Source organism: Protobothrops mucrosquamatus, unplaced genomic scaffold (assembly GCF_001527695.2).
Source record: "Protobothrops mucrosquamatus isolate PMUCROS unplaced genomic scaffold, P.Mucros_1.0 scaffold696, whole genome shotgun sequence".
Lineage (NCBI taxonomy): Eukaryota > Metazoa > Chordata > Lepidosauria > Squamata > Viperidae > Protobothrops > Protobothrops mucrosquamatus.
In genome coordinates, this window is record NW_015386979.1 from 1 (window position 1) to 7,613 (window position 7,613).

Here is a 7,613-nt window from a genome sequence, read left to right on the forward strand (position 1 = left end):
ACTTGCAGAACTTCATATTGTCTTGTGCCTCAGGCATGATCATGCTAAGCAGTTGAATCTTTCTTTGACTTAAAATGGATATAAACATAGCTGGCTTCCTTAAAATGTTGTAAACATGGAAAATTATAACATTGGATCCTTCTAAACACCAGGTGATAGAAGAAAGATTTGATAGTAATGGTTTATGCATTTAAGGGGTAAGTTTAGGAGTGAAATTGTAGAACAATATTTTGAGCTGAAATTGCAAATAAAGAATGATTATTAATTCTTTGTGAAGTTCTTCAGAATAACAGAGGGGCTATACAAAGGAGAATCAATAGGAAAACTTTCCTGAAACAATCCATATTAAAGTATTAGGAACAGAAATAGAGTATATCTGGGTCCAGAAGTATCCCAGATGAAAAATAGAAGACAGAAGGGAAAGAATCAGAAAGCATGCTTGAGGCAAAGAAGGAGTAAAATCAAGGGTGAGCCAGAAGAGAATAGGGTTGTTGGTTGTTGTTTTTTAGTACGCCCGAAATAGCTTTTCTTTAAAACAATTGTCTGTGCTAGTATGCTTTTGGCTACCTATTTAGTTCCCAGAAAATAAATAGTGAAATAAAAGTACAGTATTTTGCTGGCAAGGTGCTCTTTTCCCCTAAATATATGTTCTTTAGTTAAGTAGAGTAAATAGACCCAATTTTAAAATTATTTCAGAAAACAACATGTTGCCACATGCCATTCCTTCCAAAAATCTTTCCAAATAAACAGGTGATAGTTATGGTCATATTGGTATGAATTTTGGCCACCTATGTTGACACCTGCAAAAAAATTCTTCTTCCCAAATTGTTAAAGAATGCAGCATCTTGAATATGCTTGGCATAATTGGCTCTGGAAATCTGTTCATCTTTTTGCTTCCATTAAGCAGTATTTCAGGAATGTATTCAGGGGGAAAGTGCTCTGTCTACATTTAGCATCCTGTTACCACATCTGGATTGCCACTGCTCTATCAGAATGATAACTTAGGTCTTCTGTTGCCATATAACATTAGGTTATATGACTTGCCTTTCACCATTTAAAGATTTATGCACTCCTGACAGTTCTTAGAATGTGTGAATGATTTTAAACAGCAGAAAAAAATATGAACCCAGATTATGAATCTATTATAGCAAATTTCTGGTATGAGGATGTTGAGCCCTGGGAAAGAGGAGCATGCTATGACAAACAAGAAGTGGCTTCCCAGGACACTGACAGATAATAGATCAATCATCCCCACACAATATTTTTAGATGCAGGAATGAATCTCAGGTGCTTTCTATCATTAATGTACAGTATAATGTGTAAAGCACTTCTATATCATATTTTTATTAGAATTTTTTAAAACAGATAAAAGATAAGCATGAGAATATATAGAAAACAACATGAAGTAAAAGGAAAAAGATAAAATGCGATAAGTAAGAAAATAAATATTTAAAGAAGTAACTTATGATCTTCCTTACAGCAGTTACAAATACACTCTTCCCATATCAAGGTTACATCACATATTCACTTCTTCCTGTATTCAACCTTTTTCAATCAACATGAAGGGACAATTTTCACAATTTACAATCTTTAAATTACATGGTGAAATATCCCTCCATGTTTTCCACATTTCCAACAATAATTAGAAGTGCCTTTAGACTTCCGGTTTGCATCACGGTGAGACGGAATGCAAGAAGGCACCCTGCTGGGGGCCCTGAAAAGGACCTAAAATCACCCCGAAGAGGCAATGAAGAGGAGAGGTGCCTTGTTGATTGCGGAGAGACGGCAGTCTTTCTGTTCGATCCAAGGAAAGCCCTCCAAACGGGCAGGGGAAAGACTGGCTACATCCCTGTGGCCGGCCATTAGCTGTTGATAACCGAAGAAGAAAAAAAGCACTATTTAAAACATCGTAAACAGCATGTTTGGAACTGGGTGAGAATATTGATCCTTTCTTTACTATTTTACAACTGAATTTCCTGGGAAAGGCTCCCAAGAAGCTAAAAACCTCCGAATGTAAATGGAACGGTGTTTTAATTTAATGGGGGACAGAAACATACAATATTGAAGTGGAAGTAATATAAAGCTACAGTTTTATAAATTTTAAAACTGAGATAACTGTTAAGATTTTCTCTTTGGAAAAAAAACCCATTGAGGTGAAATATAAGAAATCAATCCTTTGTTTTAAGAGTGGAAAATGGACTTTGAATGACATCTAGTGGTGGATTTGTATAGCACCATAATTTGCTTTGCTTGATGATTGCTACCTTGGGAGAATAGCTGGCAATAAAGGAAAATATTTTGGCATACTTATCATCCTGACCTTCTTGGATTATAAATACCTACTTTATTTTTAACTTCAAGAGCTAGTGGGAGAGAAAGAAAATTTGACCTTGGACTACACCAGGCTGGGAGAGTCTTTTGAGCTGTTTTCAGAGAGGTTGAACATTTTGAACATTTCAAACATTGTGGATTACAATCTTGCCTGATTGACAATTTTTGGGATACTTGAGACAAGGGATTACTATAAAATATTGCTTTCAGAACTGAACCTATACTTTGGAATCTATTGGATTATAAAGAATACATTTAAAGACCAGAAAACTAATCTCCAGGAATGATGCCTCAAGAAAAAACAATCACCTTTCAGAAAGAAATATATTCTATGCTACAACTAATTCATCAAACAATTGTTGAATGCAAAGAGGACATAAAAAAATCATAATGAGACTAAAAACAATTTAGACAATATACAAGAGCAAATCTCCAAATTAAATCTACAACTAGAAAGTTCCCAGATAATGACTACAAAGTATGAACAAATAATCCAGAAATCAGAAGTCGAAACAGAGGAGATGGATTTAGAGATGGAAGAGATAAAAGAAGGGAAATACAAACAACTATATACAAACAAAATACTGCACGACTTAGCTATAACAACAAAAACGCAAAAGACCTTTTACCCCTCAGGTCTGCAAAATATATCTGATGGCAAGGAAAAAGATTTTTAAAAAGGGAATATAGAGTTGTTCAGGGAAATGTCACAACTTGGGAGACAGGGATTGAAAAGAGAAATGAAGGGAGAAAGGAACTGGGAGTTGTTTAAGGAATATAAATGGGCGGAATTTCCCCCCCAAAATACTCTACCTAAATTGTCTTCCTCATGCCTAGCAATTTTTACAAAAATAGAAAAAAAACTCTTGGGCGATCTAATTGCCTTGGCTTGGAAATCAACTTGGCAAAGAAAGAAAGCAAGGACTGATTTAAAAAACAGAAGACTTGACCTTTGAGAGGGGGCATTATATGTTTAAATACTTCTTTGAATAAGATTAAAAGATTAGAAGACCCTTAGATATAATTAGACCTTTATAATGCAAGATATGATTTAGAATTAAGATAGCATTTTTTTCTTTTTTTTATGTGGGCAATATGAAGATAAGAGGAGGATCGATTTGAATAAACTTTCAGCTATATTAATGTAATTAATATTGAGAAAATCATAACTGATACAGACATTTTAAATATTGATGGGAAATCAAACTTTAACAAGAACATGAAAAACAGGATATTGATTAATGAATTGACATTATTGATTTATAAATTGATATTATTTGTATATTAGTAAAATATGATGAAGATGCTTATATCTAACAGCTGTATACATTAACAGTACCAAAAATTGTAATGGTGTAATGAAGGGAAAATGGAAGAAATATGGAGAAGAAAGGAGGATCAGGGAAAAAATTCTGGATTGTGTAGTATTGAACAGATTTATATTGAAGAAGTTAATGTTAAATATCTGAACCCAGACAACATGTTGTTTATGAAGCACTAAAGACTGTAATTTTTAAAAATTAATAAAACTTTTATTTAAAAAAGTGCCTTTATACATTTTAGATAATTTCACTGCTGACATATACCAGCAGTACAACATTTTATAGAAGTTTTCTTTTAAGTAACAAAGCAATGTGAATTTCAGTCCTTTTAACCATATACTTTAATGTTGATCCATCTGTCTATTGTAACTAGAATTCTCCATTTGAAATTTCAGTAGAAATTAATACATTTTAGCAATTACATGTTCATCATTTGTACATAATTCTGTTTCAAATTCCATTACATGTTCTGTGCCTGTTAATTTTGTCTATATTAAGCCTCTCAATTGTGGACATGTAAACCATTGAAAAGCTTGCAACCATCTGTTTTCTTGATTTCAATTTAACTTCATTTTTCTGTACTAACAAATCTTAATATGTTTTAATTTGTCCATGGTTTTTTTTCTATAAAATGTCTTGTACTGGAACTAGTAAATATATTTTCAGAAACAACTTGTGTCTATATCTATCTCATATTCTTAGTATGACACTCCTAACTTAATGATTTTTTAAACTCTCTATATAAAGCACTCCAGAATTAAAAAGTTAGGCGGTATCAGAAGTATTAAAATGTGATTTTTTTTATGATTAGGTTGTTCATGAACTTTTTCTTATGAATAATAGAAAAGCTGCTTGTATTATATGTATCTTGAAAATAAATGTCTCTGATGCTTAGTCAGCATGCAATCTTTTATCATTAGGTACAACTAAGATTTTACTTGGCTTCCTGACTCCTAATTTTACTGGTATGTGTGCCAAATTTGGCCAATAGCTGCCAAACAACTTTTATATTTTCTACAACCACTTTTACTGTTACTCTCTTCTTATATTCTCATCTCCAAAGAGCTTTCCAGTTGTATTTCTGCTCCCCAATGTTTTATTTACACTCGAAGGGACCTTATGTTACATGACTTTCAGCTGCTTTTTCAAAGCTCCAGGCTCAAACAGAATAACTTAGTATTAGATGACCTTTTGCACTGATTTTGCAGTCAAAGCTTAGGCTGTAGGCTGCCAAAAGCAGTCTCTATTATAGCTGTTCTCATTATGTACTTCTTCTTCTGCACAGTAGACAATGGCTTTCAGAATCATCATGCCATATATTAATGGTGATAAGAGGGAAATGACAAAATAATATTATTCTAGTCCTTTAGAAATCTTCATTAACCTTTCATGTTCATTTGTAAAACAATGTTGCAAACTCAGTCTAAAATGGCATGTGCACAGAGATCTATAAAATCAACAAGCATTGGCAAAAAAAATCTGATTTAACAGGCACAACGGGAAGAAGAAAAAACCCCTCTTATTTTACTTCATACTGCTCCATTTAAAAAGATATAGTACTAATATAATTTTGCCTGATTTCATTACAACTTTGTGTTTCATAAATATTCCTTACAAACCCTACAAACAGAAACATAAAGTTACAATCCATTTTGAAAAATATATATCTTTCAATATAACTGCATTTTAAAAATAATAAACTTCAACCTGCGATAAGGACAAACTGATTATTCCTTGCTTACTATAGAACTCAGTCCTATTCATTTGGACTCAAAAGTCCCACAGCTGAGTTCACAACAAGCTCAATCAAACTTAGTTCCAGGGAAACAAAGACATGAAATGGAACAAAGGTGGAATATAAATGTACTAACTAAATAAGTGATACAGNAAAAATAATAAACTTCAACCTGCGATAAGGACAAACTGATTATTCCTTGCTTACTATAGAACTCAGTCCTATTCATTTGGACTCAAAAGTCCCACAGCTGAGTTCACAACAAGCTCAATCAAACTTAGTTCCAGGGAAACAAAGACATGAAATGGAACAAAGGTGGAATATAAATGTACTAACTAAATAAGTGATACAGGGCTTCAGAACAAAAATTTAGAAATCCTGGGAGGAACATATAGTGTGTGGTAATATCTGAAATAAGGGTCAGTGCCTGAAGTGAAGAAAAGGACAGACTCTGCATTCTAAGGTCCATAGCCAGGAGAATGGAATTTCTAGTTTACATTAATACTGGTAATGGAATAGCATCCTTCACCCACTAGAGGCTACTGAGTACTTAACTAGTGTGGGGCAAGCCATATGGCATACATACATGGCTCTAAACTTTAAAACTCTATTGCTGTTCACTCACTGCCTCAACACAGCACTCTCCAAGCAATCATGAAAGCCTTTAAAGTCCCAACTAGTACAAATTCATAGCAATAGCAATAGCACTTATATACCACTCCATAATGCTTTATATAGCACTCTCTGAGCGATTTACAAATCTCAGCATATTGCCCCAACAATCTGTGTCCTCATTTTGCTGCCCTCAGAAGGATAGAAGGCTGAGTCAACCTTGAGCTGATCAAGATCAAACTCTTGGTAGCGGGCAGAGTTACCATGCAATACTGCATTCTGCACCACCACAGCTCTATATGGGGAATACATGTAACCATATAAACAATAGAAAGCAAAGTATTCCATTCTGATTTTCAAATGGCTTTTAGACTTATGGGTGAGTGGGTGAGCTACCAAGCTACTTGAAAAACACAAAACAAATTGGAGTCAGTTTTAGACTTTGAGTGTAAAATATAAGAAGACAGCCAGGCTGTCAAGCAACAACATTCAGCACCCACTCTTCTCTCATTCTTTGCCCACTCTCCTTAGCATCACCAATGCCACAACTTTTTTTTCTTATTTGTTGTCACTAGAACAGTCAACTTGGAGATGGAGGAAGCTGAAATAATTAGCTGTAGCCTTTCCTCCTTATGATTTCTGCCTGCTGCTCAGTTGGAAGCAACTTGATAAGCAATTGAGGAGAGGAAGAGAGCATATGGCTTCAGGGTCCTGTTAGTGGTCTGTCTCTAGATAAAGGATCACTTTTGCTATTCTTCAGTGCTATATTGGATACAGAAAAGCCTCTTCTCAGTGGTCAACCTGACAGCCCAGGAATCTGTCCATGGAACGAGAGAACTTTTCCTCCACCATTTGCATAAAGTGGGCATTTTCTAAATGTATAATCTCAGAATTGAAGAAATATATCTGAATTTAGCCCAAATCTGGAGACAACTTTAGAAACAATTAAATTGGTTGATTTTGGGGTATTTAAGATAAAGTCACTAGCTATGCCACTTGTTCCAGAGTATCCTTTAATTCTATACTTGCATAGTTCTTAATTATCCAAAGAAAACAAAAAATTATGGCTATACCTTTAAAAAATCTCACTGCTCAGAAGGGAAAGAGATGCTTAGTCTTATAATATATGGCTTTAGAAAGTGATGAGAAAATTCTTCCTTCTTGAAGACGAGAGAAATGAACTATTAATTTTAATGGGGATAGCAGTTTTGTTTAGGGACATTCAATTAGTAAATGAGAAGAAAAGACAGTCTGACAATTCAAACAGAGAATTTTGATAATTCTCAGTGCAGTATTAAAGCTTTCAGCTTCATGCTGAAAGCTTTGATACTTATCTGCACTTGCTTTTTTAGAATTTTAGAATAGGTCTGTGAGTGATCAGCAACTAGTCATGGGAGAACACACATAGCAGGAAGTCTAGAAAAGTATGGACTTGGGGGAGAACTAGGAAGTTTGTGCTTTTTCAATGAAACTCTGTACTTTATGTTTCTGACAGCTTCCCTAGCAATGGATGGAAAGGGGGCTGCCTAACTTATTTTCTATTGTCTGGGATAATGTATGAAACTAAAGAACATAGCTACACATTTGTTAGACAGTGATCAAAAACCTGTTTT